This window comes from Pholcus phalangioides, unplaced genomic scaffold (genome assembly GCF_987345545.1).
Source record: "Pholcus phalangioides strain wild (caught in Gottingen) unplaced genomic scaffold, Ppha-v1.0 ptg000003l_1, whole genome shotgun sequence".
Taxonomy (NCBI): Eukaryota; Metazoa; Arthropoda; class Arachnida; order Araneae; family Pholcidae; genus Pholcus; species Pholcus phalangioides.
The window spans coordinates 32,130,733-32,148,975 of NW_028301596.1; the positions used below are offsets into that span (position 1 = coordinate 32,130,733).

An 18,243-nucleotide genomic window follows, 5' to 3' on the forward strand; every position below is an offset into this window, starting at 1 on the left:
TGAAAAAAGAATCATTAAAAATCTTTAAAAGTGAAGGTAATCATATCTGTACCTCTGTAGTTACGAGGTTAAACCGGCAATTATGCATAATACCGAAGAGTCGTTGGTAAATTTAAATAAATGCTAAAAACATTGAGAAATTGAATTTTCTGGATGTTATGCCGAAACTGATATTTGGAAAGAAAAGTGATTTGCCTCCTCCGGGAATCGAACCCGCGTCCTCTTGCATACCGTTGAAGTGCGCTAACCAATACACTAGAGACACACTTTTCAAATCCTTATAACACGCATTAGTAACGTCAAGCGCTGAGTGGAGTCGGCAGCCTCCCTTAACTACAGCAATTTTCGCCCCAGTTGGCGTTTTTGTAGAAATTAAACACATTAAAAGCATTACCACTTTTATCGGTGATTGTAATAATTCCCAAGCCTACTTGGAAATTTCTCGATTTTACAGGTATCTATGCATAATACTTTAGTGTAGGGCTGGACAATCGTGAAAAAAAACAATACTATGCGCCAGAATTTTAGGTGCCAAAAAAGTTTTTTACCCGAAGGAAAAGGTCCGAAATAATACTTCTTTTGACTTTTTCAGGGCATAGTGACCGTCTTTCACGTTGGCAGATATGCTGCTACAAATTCCGAACATTTTTTGTGCTGCTCTCAGCCTGCAATTTAGTAACTACACAAAGGAGAATTTTAGGTGCCAATGCCAATATTTTAGTAACCATGGTGACCTGGAGTGTAATTGCTGAATTTGATAAATATGAAAGAAAGAGAGAGAGAGAGAAAATTCCCAAATGAGTCTAAAATATGTGTTACGAATGTAGTTGGACCCTGATACAACGAACTCCCATTTAATGAATTTCAAGATTTAACGATTAAAATATTGATTACGTGATTAGAAATTAGTTAAATCGAAAAATTTGTTAAATGGCAGTACGATATATTGGGGTACGATCTTAAAATTCGTTAAAAAGGAGTGTTTTACGTCGAGGTGCGATCGCCGGTGAAAGTTATAAATTTAGGGAAATTTATGAAACTTACAAAAAATAATCAATGATTGTGGATAATAATAGGTAAATTGTGCACAAAAACAGATGATTACAACCGGATTTATCACATTTACTGTAGCATATACACAGGTTATCGAAAGAAAACACCTTATTTAAAAAAAAAAAATTGAATTTTGTTTTTTTTTCTTAGAAATGCAATTTCAAAAAATAATGAAATATAATTTTACCAGAAGATGAATTCTTCTAGGGCGCTCATCCGGAAAATGAAAGGACGTGAGTTCGATTCCCCGCAGGGACAGTTTAATTTTCTCTCTTTCCAAAAATTCATCTTCGCAACAGCTAGTTTTTAAAAACCTTCGTATGGTAGCGGAGAGTGACGTCATCCTTTCAAAAACATTTCTATTTCTCCAAGTATAAAACGTATTTAAGACCATTTGTTTGTAGTTGATGGTTTGATTCAATTGAGATATTTCAATTAAAAATGCCAATTGAATTTATGAATCGAAAATCATTAAAATTTGGCAAAGACACTTTTTTCCAAGACCGCTAATTAATATTTAAATTTTTGAATTTACATAAATGTTTTAAATATTACCATTCTAATATAAATACAAAAAACATTGTAATTACATTTTAATACTTCAATTCAAGCCGATTTCAAACACAAAAAAAAAAAAAAAAGAAAAAGACGCGATAATTTAGTTTCTTACGAAATAATTTTTTCCCCGTGAGATTTTTCACGTTAAAAAGCCAAGAGAATATGCAAAAAAATGCTAATGTCGCAGAGAAGAGATTGTTTTTTTAACAAGTTTTTTTTTGTACAGTTTTTACGTTAGTATTTTTTTTCCCCTATTCGAAAATATAGAAGTGAACCTTAATTACTTCCATAATATAATAGGACAATCTACTGATTGGTCTAGAGCTAATGAACACACACACACGCACACATGGGAGGCAATTTTTGTAAATCCTGACATTTTTTTCACTATTTCAGTTTATTTTTAAGAAGGCAGGGGGAAAAAAATCTCTTAGAGTGGAGAATAATGAATAAACCTGAGAGAGACTAACTTTTGTCTGGGTGTGAAATTTCTGGTACCAGAGCTACATCTAATCTCTTCATACACAACACATTTTTTGAGGTAAAGCGGTAGTAAATTGCCTTCATAAGATAGATTGTGCACCATAGAAACGTACAAGGTGGTGCTTGGAAAATGCGACGATGCGGTACCGGGCCTCGAAATCCAGAGTATCCCATAAGTTCATAAATAGTTTGAAAGTTCATAAAAATTGTAGGAATTGGTACATTTGAATGCGATCCGCGAGAAAATTATTCTCACGATTTTGTTTTTTTTTATATTATTGTTATTTTCACAAAAAAAATTAGTTTTAATTTTTGTTGATAGAAGACGCTACAAGAAAGCAAATCACAGAATTCCATGGAAAACTACGTTTATTTCCATGAAAGCAAATGCTTACAAGTATATCGCAGCACTAAAGAAAAGGAGGTCCCATGAATTCGTAAATAGTTTAAAAAATTCATGAAATTCATTGAAATTGATATATTTGAATGGGTTACTCTGGTTCCATGATATGCTTGTAAACATTTGCCGGCATGCAAATAAACGTAGTTTTCCATGTAATTCTTTGATTTGCTTTAGTGCAGTGCATTCTGCCGACGAAAATTTGAACTAAATTTTCGTCTGCAAACAAAAAAAAAAATCTTTTGTGAAAACAACTTTTTCGCAAAAACAACATTGAAACACACCAATTCCTTCAATTTTTATGAATTTTTAAAATATTTACTAAACAAGTTTATAGGATACCTTATATTATAGGCCAGGGGTTCTCAAACTTTTTCTACCTTCAATCGCTAATCTTATCTGAGGCTTCCAAGAGCAGTGTAACAGAGAATCTCTTAAACTGAACTTTTGCCGGGGACTCCGCTTGTATAGGCCATAAAACAGGATTAAAATAAGTTTACGTATTTCAACTTTAACAGCTCAACAAATAACCTTACGAATCGTGCAAGTTGTTAACAAATACGCACAGGGATAGGACTTTCCATCAGGTAGTTGAAACGACAACCAGCCACGACTTTCATTGAGGCCCCTACATTGATTTTCCAGCAGGAAATAAATAAGAAATTGAGTCTCAGGCCTTTTGGCTACAGACCTGTCTTGCAGGGCTATGCATGAAACTATTTCGAAGGGCTGTAAAATTATTTTCACTCTAGGTCGCGAAATATTTTTTGTTATCGGGCCACAAAATGCCTAAGAACGGCCGAGAGTTATTAATTAATTAAGGTGCAAGAACAGTCGCAAACAGTGTGAATAGCACATATAAACTAATACATAATTACGGATTTAAATGAACTCTTTATGATCATCGATACCTATACATATCTTAAAAAAAATGATTGCGGAAATGAGAGAGAATATAACTAGATATGATGAGGTTCAATCCCGTAATGAATCTTTTTCTGCCATTATCGAGGGGCCAGTGAAAGATCCTGGCCTAGAGGCCAGGGATGAGGAGTCCGTGTCAGAATTCATTCGAGAGTTCGTGAACCGGGAATGTTCCTATCATAATATCTAAAGTTTTCTTCTTTGTGAAACCACATATCCTATGCAGTCAAAGCCGGAAAATCATGCCCTGTAAATCATTTTATATGATTTAAGCCTGTATATTTTCTGGTGTGTGTGTGCTTCTTTCCTTGAAGATAAGCATCTTAAACTTAAATAGATCCAATTGTATAGTAAAAAATAGAATTTTCCCCTCCTTCTTAGAAAGAAACTGTAATCACAAAATTCCTTTCTTTTGCGATCTTTCATGTTCCTAGACAGAAAACTGATTTCTGTGGAGGACATTTCATGATTTTCTTATATATATCTATATATTTTCTTTTCATCTTTCTTTCATTATCTCTCGGTACAAGTATTTTCCTTCCCGCGTCCATTTTTCTTACCTTTAGGGCAAAATTGTCCGATACGATAAGGCTATATCTATCTACAGAAGGTGAAAAAAAAAGTAAAAGGTAGAGCAAAATTTTTCTTTAAGAAATTAAGCAATACAGCTTCAGGCGAATTTTCGTTTTCTGCAGATCCTATTTTGGCTAGTATTTTTTTTTTGGACGTCCCTATTACTTGGAGGGAGAACGTGGGGACCCCCAAAGATAGAGAGAGGTCTAGAGGGAGGAGAGAAAACAATTTCTCTTTGCTTCTATTGAAACAACAAGACATTTTCTTTTGTTCTTACCGTTTACTGACCCGAGAGAAAACAATAGCGAGGAGGTGAAAATAACATGAAAAGTGACGTCGGAGCCAAAGGACTAGGGACGTACGCGCTTATTTACCGTTGTTTTCGATGCTTGAATATACGCGCACAAACGAAAATAAACTGTTTTTGTTTAATGTTACTGACGCTTCACCGTTAACGTTTTCGTTCGAGCAATGCATCATTTCTATAAATTCCTCAGAAAGCATATACCCCTGAATAACTGGAGTAAAGATCGATCAACAAAATCCCTTCTTCAGGTATGAATAGCAAGAATGAAACTCTTGATTCGCAAACTACGATACAGAATTCTCTCTGGATTCGGATTAATCTAACGAAGAACAAAATATAAAATGGAGATAACGTATGGTGACCATGAAAAAATGAGTAATATTATCAAAATTTAATAATGTTAGTATGATTGTAGCATGAGAAGAGGGAAATAGTAAAACAATTGCAGATAAACTGCTGTGTTAGTCATTGAGACTTGACTTCTTGAAACCTTTGTCAATATCTACCGGGAAACAAATAATTTTCAATCATCAGTGTGAGAGGTAAAAAACAAGGAAAGCAAAAAATAAGTTCAGCGCAGTTCCCGCTATTCCTCCTACCCAGAGCATTCTACAGCTTTAACCTGTATATTCGAATTGATACTAAAAGTTTTGCGCATATTGTTGAAAGGATGCTATCAACGATTCCGCAATTAAGAAAAAGTTACAGAATCTCTTGACAAAGGGCACGTTTACAACTGCTTTATACTCAAACTTTTCAAAGGATGTTAACGATTCTACAATAAAAAATGAATAAATAAAAAAACAACGAAAATATAAAATAAAACTACCCTCGACAGAGGGCGCTTCTAAACGCATGAAAATGATGATGAAATTTGTATTTATTTCATATTCCTGAATCATACGCTTCAGCCAGTCATGGATGCTCTGCATTGTAGCTTTGTTACATTTTAATGTGATATACGATTGTGATACGATATACGATATATTATAATTGAACGATACACATAATTTAGCGAATTACGGTTTTTCGTTCGGTTTCAATGTGGAGAACAGCCAATGGTGGCAGCAATTCTTGAATACGAAACACTCATATAATTCTGGCATCATAAATGCATATACATACGAAATGAATTCTGGGCTGTTCCAGTTGGGGATACATGTAAATTCAGGAGCTTGTCACGATATCTACTCACAATCACAGAACAAACAATCTACTTATACAGTCGAATCCCGTTTCAACGAATACCCCGTTGTAGTGAAAATCTCGTTTTAATGAACATTTTTCTAATATCCAAGATAAGTTTAGATAGGAACAGTGCAAAACCTGGAATTCCTTTATAACGAAGTGATTTGTCCGGTCTCTTGGAGTTGGTTATAACGGGATTTGACTGTATTATTTAATCGTACATGCACCTCGAAAACATTCCTCTGAAGAATTTCAATGAACTGGTAGATGCCGGAACGTGTGCTCTGAGCTTCATGTTGTCAGAGTCATGCGTGCTGCCATCTGTCTTCCATGTCTTGAAGTTGAAGACGGTGAAATTATTGAATGCTTAGTTAGGTAAGTACCAGTTTGTGGATGGGTCTGCTCTCTGCGGAGAGACTTTTTCAAATATAGTCCAGCTCGCGGAGCAAACAATTTGAAGATAATTGACTGTCTGGCAAAATATAAGGTCACGATAAATTTTGATATGAATGTACACCACATCGGCATAAAATAGCCTCTATTTGTTGAATGTGCAACAATTTCTTTTATTGAAGAATCATTGAGTCAAGAACCTATTATTTCATCTTTTGAATTATATGTATATAAATTTTGGAATCGATCCAAGCATTTGATTCACAAGAATGCTCTGAATAGGCGAATTTATTTCTAGCCAACGACGTGAAATTCATATCTGAGAAAAATTCCCAAATGTTTAAGTAACACGAACGAGAAATCCGTGGATTTTCAGAGCAAAAACGTATTTTTTAAAGGCTGTCAGAACAGAGAATTGGCCAATTATGCTCTAACTGACATGTTGAAGAGCCTTAGGAAAAGACTATATATTTTTCCTTTATAGCAAGAAAAGATCGCAGATATCTATGTGGAGAACAACATCTAATTTTTAAAATTATTTTCCTTTCCCCACGAGAAGAATTTCTTCATCAAATTGAGCCTAAAAGTCAGTTTGATGAAGCCAATTAGGCGAACTTGACAGCTTCAATCATCTAGAGAAAATTATTGATTGTTTTTCTTTACACTCATAATTCCCAGCATGCTGCCAAAAAGATTGATATTTTTTTTTTCTTAGAATTTACACTGCTTCGTGTCCATTTTTTTTTCTTTCAATACTTGATATACTTCCACGTATAATTAATGCTCGTCAATTTTATTTTAGGATTCTGTTTATGAAGAATGCATGGGTGAGTAAAACTAAAACAATATTTCCTTAAATTTTACTTCCTTTGAGTAATGTTTGAGGACAATTCTTTTGCAGTGAATTTGAGTTTGAATATGATTATGCGTTGTGTGCGTCTAAGACAACCATAATATTCCCTTATGGGCATTGTATAATATTTTAGCATGTGTATATATTGTTTATAATTTTTGTTAATTTCATTGGGTTGCTGTATTTTTGAAATATGTGACATCCATTTTTTTATGGCCATCTTTTTCTCAGCCACCTCGTTGGGCATTTTGCCTGTTGTGGCGTTGTATTTGTATTTGTATAATGCGTCTGTATATGATTGAAAATATTATTGACACATTTTTATTCAAGTATCAAAAGATTCAGAAAAAAAGTCGTAATTCATAGAGTCACCAGGCATCCCTGTTTGATGGACTTGTCCTGGAAGGTTTTTGAGTTATTCCAGGAGAGCCAAATATAGAATATAATTCTATCATAAATAGGCAATATTTATCATATTGGTAATACAGTCAAACCTCGTTAGTGCGTCACTTGGTTAACACGTCACTCCGCTTACCGGGTCACTTTTTGGAAGTCCCAATTGTCCTCAGGCAGGAATTGGCACAGCTATGGCTTACTCCGTTTAACGAGTCACTCCGCTTACTAAATCACCTAAATCATATTTTTGCTCTCCCAAGAGTGACTCATTAACGAGGTTTGACTGTATATATATATATATTTTTTTTTGAAGAATTTACTAATGTCCTGGGTTTGCCATATTAGAATCTAATCTATTTACAGAACATATACGAGGGCTCAATATTATAACTAGGCAGTTCTTTTTTGCGTGCTTAAAGAGAAAAAAATCGCATTATAATTGTATGTTTGAATACACTCGAATTTGTTTTTAGAATAAGTTTTTGTTGTCTGTTTTGTTTAAGTCAGAATTTATTGGAGTGTAGGTTGAGAGAATCTTTTAAAGTCAATAGTTATGTGTGTGAACGAATAGATTCTTATATTTTATTAACTATATCATGTAAAATGTTGTGAAAAACTTGTATCGAAATATTATTGGATGACTTCGAATGGCTGATTCTACCTCGTAGAAAAAAAAAGACGATTGATGTATAGTACATTCGGGTATTATGGAATAGTCGGGTAATATGAAATACATACTAATGTACTCCATAAATCGTGTTTTTTTTCTTTCGGAAAACATGTTATCATCATTAAAAAAAAATTCATGATTTATCCATAATCGAAAATTTTTACGAATATAAGAAGCTCGGTGGAAGAAAGGACAATTTATATGTTGCATATTCAAAATTTTACGTAATTGACGCACGCAACACAAAACATTTAACAGCGATTTCATTTTTTAATCTTTACATACATATTTTACACTACTAATAATTTATTTTAAAGTAAAAATATTGATATTTACCACACAAAAATTGCATTAAATTTATATGTTCGTGAAACATTTATTTATATAATATATACTTGTACATGAGGAAAAAATTATATTTATTACTTGTGTATAACGGAACAAATGTGCAACTGTTACAAAATGTATTTCAAATTATAACGAAGATTCTCGTTGATTTAGTAAGTTTGTGTAATATCATTATTTTTCGCAACGTCAGTGAATGCAGTTCTTTTTTTAATAAATTTTGTTCGACTCGTGATCACTCCCAGGGCGGCAACTAGAAATGAAAATTTACTCTATCACCCAGGGGCCATTGTCCTGCTTATCACCCCTTCCCTATAAATTTGAACGGCAAACCAGTACTCAGCACCCTTCCCGATCCAGTGTCCGGGGCACCCAACCCCCCGCCCTTCCCTGCGGCCTTAATCATTCCTATCCTTTCCTAAAAGAGTTTTCCAAAAGAATGATGTAATTATATAGATACCACAATTAAATAACTTGCGTCCTCTATAAATACTATCACAAAGAAATGTCAATGATTTGTGAAAAATAATGTTATTCAAATAATCACCCCCAATTTTATATTTAATTAATACTGTTAATTAATATTGTTGGGTAATCGGATATATTCATTACGGCTTAGACATAAGATTTAGAGCATTTCATTTCTAAAAAAAAATAGTCATTACACATATTTTACGTCATAATGCTATAACTGACAAAAACAGAAAAAATAACTGGAAAAAAATTCATCTGTATAACCGTTTATAAAAAAAATTAACTAAAATTTATAAAAAAAACCAGCGTTAAATCATTAATCATTTACGATGGTTAAAAATTGATAGATGGCTTAAAATAATTGATTTGTGAGTAATAAATAATGTAACAATCGATGAATGAGTTGATTGATGATAATTATTATAACGTAAAAAGTTCAATTATCATCAACCGATTTATTAATCGATGTTGATACATTATCAACTGATCATTAATCAATTATGCGACAGCGTTTATATTGTTCATTTGTCTGTGAATCATTATTAAATAATATAAATAATATTTCGGAAACAAATTCATTTCATTTATTTTTACATTTTTTTACATTCTTCCATTTCATAACATCTTGCGTTTCAAGTGATAAATTTTTAGTTAAACATTAAAAAAAAAGAAAAATTAAATACACCACATCTCCCAATGTATAAGGGAGTTTAAAATTCACATACAAAGATATCCACTGTTTATTCAAGGAATAAAAAAAAATGAATAAAGGTGGTGGGGGCTGGTCTTAAACAAGTAATTTTCGGAAAAAGACTTCACACGGCTACATAATCGAGTGGTGAATAATAAGGGAGAAAAAAAAAAAAGGAATTACGGGACACACACCAGAGGAGAAGGAGGAAAGGGGCTGTGTCTTGGCGGTGGTGATTAGCTATTCCATTCCACCGCTTAAAAATCCTTTCGGGTCATTATTCGGGATTATGCATCGAACAATACATCGCCGTGAGAAATTTTAAGTTAATAAGGAAGTTTTAAATAGGCAATAATTAGAAAACGACTCCAGGCGTAAGATACTTGCCGAGAAATATTTATATATACATTTTTTAAATTATTTAGCCCCCATTTTTTTTTTATTAATATACTCTCCAATGTCTAGCGAAGTAAAAGAATCTTTTCCTTTCTGTGCTGGAATATTTTCTATCGTTTTTTTGTTTTAAATTATTTATTCTTGTGGAAGTGGGGGGGGTGGAAGGCCACTTAATGAAGACTGCCTCTCGTTGCTTCATTAAAGTCTGTAATTAGTGGAGGAGAGAGAGAGAGAGAGAGAGAAAAAAAAAAATTGGCGAGTTCACTTATTTTCCTATCCCTTAGTCACTTGTCTTATAAGGGGGGTTACGGAATGTGTGGGTCCTGGTTGTTAGGACAAAGAGAATGGAAGTATGTACGTGGAAAAAGAGTCATCACGTCATAGGAGACGCAACCTGTCTCCAGCTTCCTCTGTGGGGGGGGGGGGAGGCGCCTCCCGCCCTCCTCAACCAATATCTGTATAGGCCCAACCTCCTTTTCTGCGCCCTCACTCCTTTTAACCCATCAGTCTCTCATCTTTTTTTACTGTTAATGCCATTATTCGCACTGAACGGCGATTTTAATTGCTATCACAAAAGGGAGAGGAAGGGGGGGGGGTGAAGAGAGTTCCTTCTCTTTTCTGTTGGGGGGGGGGAGATGAGGAAGAGGAGGTCCCCCTCTAGTACAGAGGAGGTTCGACTTCGTTAAAATCTCGTTAAATAAAATGAAGAGCAAAATGGCGTGAAACTCGAAGACAGACATTGAGAGAGAGGGTTGGAAGGGAATAAAGCTTTTGGAATGGGTTCTTGTCCCCCTCCACCTACCTGGGGGCCTTTATTTACTCTCTCGATTTTCACTCCATACCTACTTTCACCCCCTTCCCCCCTCCCCCCGTTTGTAAAATTTTATTTTTTAATTTAGTGAATCTGTCTGTCTACTCACATTGAAAAGAGAGAGTTCCCTTCTTCCCTTACGAAATCCTTAAAATCTGCCCCCGAGTGCTGTCAACCGCTGTTGCGAAAGTGTTCTGTTCCCACGAGGGGTTTCCTGGGTCCCCGTGGATTTCACCGCTTTATGGAGCCCTGCTTTATACAAGGAACAAAAATTAATCCCTCGTTTGTAATTCTCGATGTTCGTCATTGTTAGGAATGGTACGCGGGTGTTATTTGGAATGGATCTCGAACTGTTGAATATCGGAAACTCTTTTGACTAGAAACTACTGCATTTTTGGCATTTGTTAATACAGTCGACGCCGCTTATTAGAATCACTGATAATGTTGCCATTCGGGTATTGCTGTCATTCATGCAAGGAATCGACCAATATCGTAAAATGGGAAAAATTTGTTACTTTTCGGATAATGTTGTCAAAATTTTTTCCGTTAACCTTTTTTTTTCGCATTCCGAAGTAAGGTTTAACCAAACTTATCGTTATCAGGCTACAAAGACGCTGGAAGGTGTTCTCTCCCCTCCCTTGTTGACGAACAAGGTTGTGATCAGCTCATAGTATTCGCTGTAATCTACATATGTGTGGAATTGTTTTTGCTATGGCCTTCCTATACTGATGGCAAATTTATAACGAAAAAAAGCATTTTTCTTCAGTTCTTGATCAGTTTCTTTCTGTTGTGTATTGTGAACTCATCGAAAAAATATCGTAATTTGTGATGTGCATTAGACCCGAATTTTTCTCTAATCTCTTCTGAGCCTGTAACGTTTGTTTGCTTCAGCCGGGTAATCGTGACTGAGGTAAAACAACTTCACCAATAATGCTATCCACCAATGCCAACATCACAATCGAAACCTTATGAAAGCGAAAATTGCCAAAATTCAGAGTAATGAGCTGTTAATCGTTTACTCTGCACTTTATAGAATGTATGCACTCTGATTTGCATATTTCTAGTGGTTTGCTTTCTTACAGCGTCCTCTATCGGCAAAATTTTGAACTAATGTTTTCTCCTGCGTAAATCTTTCCCGAGAGGATAACTTTTGTCCAACCCCTTCAAATATTTCAATTTTTATGAATTTTTAATTCATGGGAAACGCTGTACATCGGGGGGGGGGGCGGCTCAACCTTTACGAGAATGTGGGTCACTTCATTTAATAGAAAACCTGTGACGCAGACGTGCAGTCTACACCAGTGGTTCTCAACCTTTGGGAGCCCGCGGCCCGGTAAATCTCTTTTGCGTCAGTAGGGAAAATGAAACTGCGAATCAATCACGGCCTGATATGACTAGTGTTAGGGCCCGGTACTGGGCCGCGGCTCGGCGATTGAGAAACACTGGTCTACACGACTACAACTGCGTACAGATCGCCACCAGTACTACAACTGCGTACTGCTGGCGATCTGTCGGCGTACTGACTTCCAACGTACGCCGACGGATCGCCACCAACGGAACTTTGGTCATTGAGTTGCACTTTGCGAAAGGTGCTGATGGTACATTTCAAAAATAACTTCGAGGCGCAAACGAGAGCCGATCTCCCAGTTAAAAAGTCTAGCCCACAGAAAGTACAAATATTCAATTACACTTGACTCACTTCACTTCTGAAGTATAGATGGCAGCATTGGAAAATCAGACAGAACACTAGATACGCGCTCACACTGTTAGGTACATGCACTTACACTTCCAGCACTACTCACTAGGCAGTAAATTGCCCATGGCGATAGCCCTGAGTTGTGCTCGGTTTGAAAAAAAGGGTTAGAAATAACTTCGAGATAAGGACCTAATCACCTGAGCGGTATCAATAATAATGGTGTGTATCTGTGGTGTAGTATTCTTGTCTCAATTCACTTCAACCAACTTCAGTTTATGCCTTGACTGAGTGATAACACCAAAACATCGGGGAATTCTCACCCTGGAAATGGATTTTAATGCGATTCGGATCATTGGCAGTTATAGGGACGATCAGCTTCCCCATTGCCATCGCCAATCCATTTGGCGGCTTCCTTTTCCCCATGATGCCAATCGAGCAGTATATCCTGCTGCGGTTCATCTCCGGCGATCTACTACGAAGACGCATACTCGAGGATGATTCAAAACGTTTCATCAGCCGCTTTGGATAGCGTGAGAGAAGATGGCGATGCGATCTATCGGAGGCAGTACTTACCGGAAGGATGTATCATTCATTGAAACGGCGGCAGATTGCAAGAGCACGGCCATATCTCTGTGCACTGATCTATAGTCTCGAACAGTTGGTTGGACGTCTTTCCTGAGCAGTCCCTCACTTCTCTCTCTCTCTCTTTCCTGATGAGGCTTTACATCATGATGTGTGTGTATTGCATGTGCCATCGCAGTCTTCGTCATCATCATCATCGTGAAACGCCGACAGTCATTGCAGTATCCATGGCTCAACCGTCATTTGTTCCTCCCTGACAACGAAATCGTCGGATGCCTTGGTTGATTGAAATGCTCGTATCTCTCCGCTTGTTTCCATATACACACATCCACACGCAGAGCGTAGTTTTGGGGCAGAATGATGCCCAACCCACTGATCCATCTCCGTTCACATCATTTCCCTTTAACGCTCGCAGTTATTGTTCACCGAAGGTACCACCCCACTGTTATCAAAAGCACCAAACACGAGAGAGAGAGAGAGAGACAACTCCCTGCCACATCGGCCCTGTCCTTTTAATGCAACCTCGTTGTAACCGGGGTCATCAAAATGAGAACCCAATTCGTGGTAATGAAATGGGAGCATCTCTCGAATCTCTAGGCAGAATTGGGGGGGGGGGATGAGGGAGCAAGGTGAAAACGCATTCCATGCCAAACACGGTACCTAATTTAACCACTCTTGATTAGGCAACCTAAAATACCGCCAGCGGCGAGGAATTCCCGAGGAATATTTATTGGAAAACACCTCTTCCTCTTTGCTGCCTCTTCTATGGATTATACTGGATACACTAATTCGGATTGGGAACGAAAAGAGGTAACCAGAACTCTCTCTCTCTCGTAAAACGGAAATCTTCGATAGCGATCCGAGAATACTTTACCATGTTTACATACGACGAGTGCCGTAGCCGTTGTTGCGAAAGGTTCCTTCGCACGAGGCGTGCTCCACACATCGTATTCTTTTTTTTTAAACCTTTCGAAATGTTAATGTTTACATGAAAATGTATCACTTCAGTGCGATTAAGTAGGGTGAATTCCTGAAAAGTTTTTCAATATAAGTCATAGGAAAAGAACATTTGTTTCCTGGGGCGGTTCGTTTTCTCCCGGTATATTTTCACCATTACAACAAGATTCACTTCCCGCCCCCGTAAATAACTCTCTTCTTCCAAAGAATTTCCTGCTATGTTTACCGGAATTCTGCAAATATTTGTGACAGTACCTTAGATCCTTAGATTACTATGATTGGGGGAAAAAATTAATCGATGAATCTGCGAGGAAGGGGGAGAAGCTAGGCAACACTATATAGGCAGCTACATACTGAAGAGAAGCAATGGTTCTTGAACTTTGACACCCACGGCTACAATGCCCTAGCGATCATAATCCGTGGTTCCATTGCCCTAAGGTGTCTAGAAAGAAGGGCAGACTCTTCGTCCTCCGTCTCCGGGGGGGGGGGGGAGAGAAAGACTGCTTTTGTCTCTCTCAGTGGTGACAATCGTTGGGGGGGGGGAAGCAAGAATGGGAACAGCGATTGTCTATATCGATAATACTAAAAAATAATAGTAATAATAATAATAACAAAACTTTCTGAAATTTATAGCTTTCACCAGAATCGGGGATCAAGGTAATTTGCATAACTTTACAAATTGTACTATGATAATAATGGCTATTAATATAAATATTAATCTCAAATATTTACTATGTTTCTTTTTTTCAATTTTTCTTTTGAGTGAAATGCATTTTAAGTCACTGCAGACTTGCTGTAGCCCTGCATTTCTCACCAAGGGTAATACATAAGCAATATTTGGTGATTTTGCTGACAATCGGCAAAAAAAAGTCAATTTAATTATTTGGTGGAAATGGAAATGTGTCCCGTTTCTCGTATTTTTTTCAATCAGATATAGTCACCCTTATCTCATAATGGAAAAAACAACTTCTTCGCACACGACATTTGATTGCACCTGATTATATATATTTTTTTGTCAAAACGGGACTTGAGAATTTGAATTTCGGTTACGATACAACTTCGTGGAATGTCATAATCGAGTTTTAGCGTATTTCATTATTAAAAATTGCGTCATGCTTAAACTCTTTACGTTCACGAGCGTAATATTACTTCCGAACACCAATGGTATAAATTCAAACAAGTTCTCTGTATTTTCTTTCTTCTGTCTTCACCATCGTGAAGATTTATAGTAGCCCTACCTACGGAAGTTGCTTTTTTTTCTTTCCCTGCTTTCTCTCTATACTCCTGTTAATGACTTTTTTTCCATACATATTTAATGCATCTTCCTACTATATATTAGTAATAGCGAAAGAGAACACGTAGGGTGAGGGTGTAAAGAGGACTCTTAAAAAAAACTCTCTTATCTACCTTATACAGTATATTGTCCTTTCCCCTTTTATGTTTTTCTCTTTCTCCCTTCTGAAGTTGGGGACAAGGTTCGGTTATTACAAGGTTACCAGGTTTATCACCGATGCATTATATGTAGATAATCCAAATTTCTTGTCATAAGCTTGTGCGTGAAGTATTTAAGTTGTTATTATCCTTTATACAAAAAAGTATACGCAACAACTTTCTTAGTTTCGAAGAAAGGTATTCTTCTTCAAATAACTGAAAATTTAAGAAACATAGATTTCACAAATTTTAGTCAAATATTTCAAATATTCCAAAGAAAACATTCCGTAAAAAAAAAGTGATCTTAAACGCATAAAGAAATATCTCTCCATAAATATTCAACATGACGTTTACTTATAATATTTATGCGTGATAAATTTAGAAATGTCACATCTTCCAAATACATATATCTCGTTAATAAATCTCTCAAAATAAAGTCATAATTCTTAAGATAAGATTCTCCTTTCAACTAATATATTCCAACTAAGTAAAAAAAAAATATATACAAAGATCCTTGAATCAAGAATTTCACATAAAAGAATTTATATTTTTCCTTTTAAAACAAAATTCCAAAGGAAAAAAAAAAAAAGCTACAAGTGAGGAATTTTCGTTTTAAAAAGCCGGGGCTTTCAGAATTTAATATTTCCGAAGCCCTCGTTTAGCAAAAAGATGCACTGGAGAAGAAATAAAGATAAAACAAGAAAAAAAAATATTCTTATAAATTTTTCTTCTTTTTTTTTTCTCCTCTTATTATTATTATTTCTCGAATTCCATCGATTCTCCGAACTGTTACTTTTCCTGAAACGAGGAAACTGGGGATTCTAGAATCTTCTTTATTTTATTTTATTTTTTTTTTGCGATCCACACACACACACATACACACTCGGAAAAAAAGTATTCGCTCGATTCCAGTTGGATTCCAAGAAAAAAATAGAAATAAAAATCTCTCTCCCTTCAATTACCATCACCTTTCCCGTAACTTCCCTTCAGGCGGAACTTCTATAAAGCTTCTGGATAAACCTTGATGAGAACCCAGAGAAAATTCCAAGTAGAAGAGGAACAGAATTTGGTGAGCACTGGTTCAAAAAAAAAGACAAGGTGAATGTGTGGGGGCCCCAAAACCTTTACGGAATTTACCAAAGGCACACAGACTGCATTTTGATATCGGGGATGAAGGGTATGGGGGACTCGTTTCCCGAACCACTAGCCTTGTGACACTTTCTTTCGTGCTCCCCCATCCGCCCCATTTCTGTAGTGTACTGTATATGCGTATAATAAAAGAAATGAAACTTTTCTTTGGCTGAGCATTTTTTTCACCGGGGAAGAAAAAGTATAAATTTTCACTGTGGAGATTTTTATGCCACTGCTGCTGCATCTATATGTCCTGAAGGCGTTATGAAAAATTTGCAGTTTTTAAAAATGGCGTCTTATTTCACGAAAAATTGCTTTTGTGTGAGTGTGTGGAGTGGAGTAAAGGCTGAAGAATTTTATGTGCTTTGATGGATTTTTTCGGTGTTGTGGACTGATTTGTTATCGATCAATCGAGATGTGAATGTTTTTTTCGGATTTTTTTTTTTTAACGTTGATGGTGTAGTCTGATTTATCAAAGTCCTATTTACAAATTACAGAATATTACACTGGTCACATTATAAGAATACCTTACTAAATTTATTTTCCATTTGCTTGTATACTACGTACTGCCGTATAGTACGGAAATATCAATTTTCAGAATATGCTTTTCCCTCTCTCTCTCTCTCTCTCTCTGATAAAGCTTTGTTTCATCATATGTAAGTAGCAAAATTACAGGGTGTCCCAAAAATTCGTAAATAGTTTAAAAGTTCATAAAAATTAGAGGAGTTAGTTTTGAATGCGATTTGCGAAAAAATTATTCTCATGAAGAGAGTTTTTTTTTGTTTTTGGCAGGGAAAAAAATTTTGTTCAATTTTTTTTTGTCGATAGAGGACATTGCACAAAATTTGCAAAATTTGCATTAGACAATCGCAAAATTCTATTTCTTCAATTTCTACTGTGTCCGAAACGTTCGTATAACGGTGGTTCGGTGCTGAAGCCCCAGTAATGTCAACATTAAAATGAAAACTTTAGTGTGTCAGTAAACGGGAAATTCAATGGTGAGTTGTTAATCCTACATACTGTTTTCTATAGGACTCTGATTCGAATATTTCCAGTGATTCGATTTCGAGTTGCACTTTGAAAAAAAAAAATTATTTACGTAAGAATTAAGATTTCAGAAACCGCATTAAAATTTATCAGTTCCTTCATTTTTTATTAATTTTCAAACTATTTACGAATTTATAGGGCACTTTTTACTCTGCGACGAGTGGCCTCTGCATCGATATCCATTTTTTGACCGCTGTTGCCTCTGCGCAACACACACACTTTGTTCACCAATTTTTTTCAAATACTTACATACAAAATTTTTGTATGAGAAACCAACATTTTCTAAAATTATGAGGTCCAATGAGAGTTAAAATTTGCGAACAAAGAATTTGAATTTGTTATGAAGAAAATTTCAGAAATTTTATCCCGATTTTCTACCTGTAATTTTTTTTTTGAAGGCCACAAACAGATTTTTGTTTCTTTGAAAAATTGTCAGTCGTAAGTTTTTTACTACTGTTTTTGCCAGTTGGTACATGAAGTTTCCCTTAATCGTAATTGCTAGTTGTTGTGATTGAACTAAGTTCATTGATCGGAAATTTGTATTAATTAAAAAAGAAAAACAAGCTGAATTAATATCCAATTTTTTTAACTTCTTAAATGTGTTCTTTTTGTTACCATAATCGCACATGAAACTAAAATACATAACATAATGCACGTACATAAAGCTAGAGAAATTTGGCCGGAGATAAAAACGAAATATATTTTCCTAAATTGAAAATCCAATAATAAAACTGGTGTTTCGGTGCTGTCGATCTCATAGGGTGAGTAAAGTTTTTTTTCTTCTTTTGGTAAACCTAAGGGAGAATGAAAGTGAGAGATATGTGCCTAACACACAGAGGTGTCACTGCCAAGTATAGGTTTGGAAGAATTGGAAGAGAGAAAAA

General features: G+C 35.7%; 1 long non-coding RNA gene across 1 annotated transcript in view; it reads left to right on the forward strand.

Moving 5' to 3' along the window:
* LOC149088415 (uncharacterized) overlaps positions 1-18,243 on the forward strand; it is a 192,098-nt gene that overhangs the window by 84,274 nt on the left and 89,581 nt on the right. Inside the window, exon 2 of the long non-coding RNA XR_016194550.1 lies at positions 6,682-6,706. This is a non-coding gene — a long non-coding RNA (uncharacterized LOC149088415). The remainder of the gene's footprint in view (positions 1-6,681; positions 6,707-18,243) is intronic.